The sequence below is a fragment of the Rissa tridactyla genome, unplaced genomic scaffold (genome assembly GCF_028500815.1).
Source record: "Rissa tridactyla isolate bRisTri1 unplaced genomic scaffold, bRisTri1.patW.cur.20221130 scaffold_81, whole genome shotgun sequence".
Classification (NCBI taxonomy): Eukaryota; Metazoa; Chordata; class Aves; order Charadriiformes; family Laridae; genus Rissa; species Rissa tridactyla.
Genome location: NW_026530008.1, coordinates 610,241 through 611,207, shown reverse-complemented (window position 1 = coordinate 611,207; position 967 = coordinate 610,241). Strand labels below are relative to the sequence as shown.

General features: G+C 78.0%; 1 non-coding gene across 1 annotated transcript; it reads right to left on the bottom strand.

Moving 5' to 3' along the window:
• Positions 1–814: 814 nt before the first annotated feature.
• On the bottom strand, positions 815–967 carry LOC128904003 (5.8S ribosomal RNA). The gene has a single exon (XR_008464347.1). It is a non-coding gene; the product is annotated as a 5.8S ribosomal RNA (ribosomal RNA).

The window sequence follows — 967 nt, the reverse complement described above, 5'->3', positions numbered from 1 at the left end:
CCGCCCGCCGACGGCCGCCCTCCGCCGCGCGGGGAGGGCGCGCCGGACGCCGGGGCGCGGATCGCCGAGGGAGAACCGAAGGAAGCCCCAGCCCGGATGAACGGCCCGAAAAAGCGCGTCCGGAGACGCGCCCGGAGACGGCCCCCCGGGGGCGACGGCCGGGGACGACGGCCGGGCGGGCGCCCGGGCGGCACCGCCTGGCGGGAGCGGGGGAGAGGCGAGGAGCCGCGGCACGGGACGGGAAGACGCGCGGCGACGACGGCGACGACGACGGAGAAGCGGCGGCCGCGCGGGCGCGGCCGTCGCCCGACTCGCCGCCGCCGCCGCAGCCGCCGGCGCCCCGGCCCGGCCGCGACCTCGCTCCCCCCCCACCCGCCGGCGGGCGCTCGGGGGGCGGCGGGTCGTCGGGGAGAGACGGGAGAGGAAGGGGGGGCGGCGACGGGGATGACCCCCGTCCCCGGCACGCTCGGCGCGCGCGCGCGGCAGCGACGGCACGGGTACCGCGCGGTACCCACCCGCAGACAGCCGCCCGCGCGGGAGGGCCGGGGACGAGGCCCGCGCCTCCCCCCGACCGGCGTCTCTCCCCACCGCCGCGCCGGGCCCGACCGGACTCGGCGAGCCCCGGCCAACCACCGGCGAGACGAGCTCCGCAGAGCGGGCGCTCCGGGAGCGGGGAGCTTCGGAGCGCTCCCCGAGTCTGCACTTAGGGGGACGAAGGCCCTCGGGAGGGGCCTGCGAGGCACCCCAGCCGCGCCGCTCGTGCGGCCGTCGCCCGGCCAAGGGGCGGCGGCCGAGCCGGCGATTGATCGCAAAGCGACGCTCAGACAGGCGTAGCCCCGGGAGGAACCCGGGGCCGCAAGTGCGTTCGAAGTGTCGATGATCAATGTGTCCTGCAATTCACATTAATTCTCGCAGCTAGCTGCGTTCTTCATCGACGCACGAGCCGAGTGATCCACCGCTAAGAGTT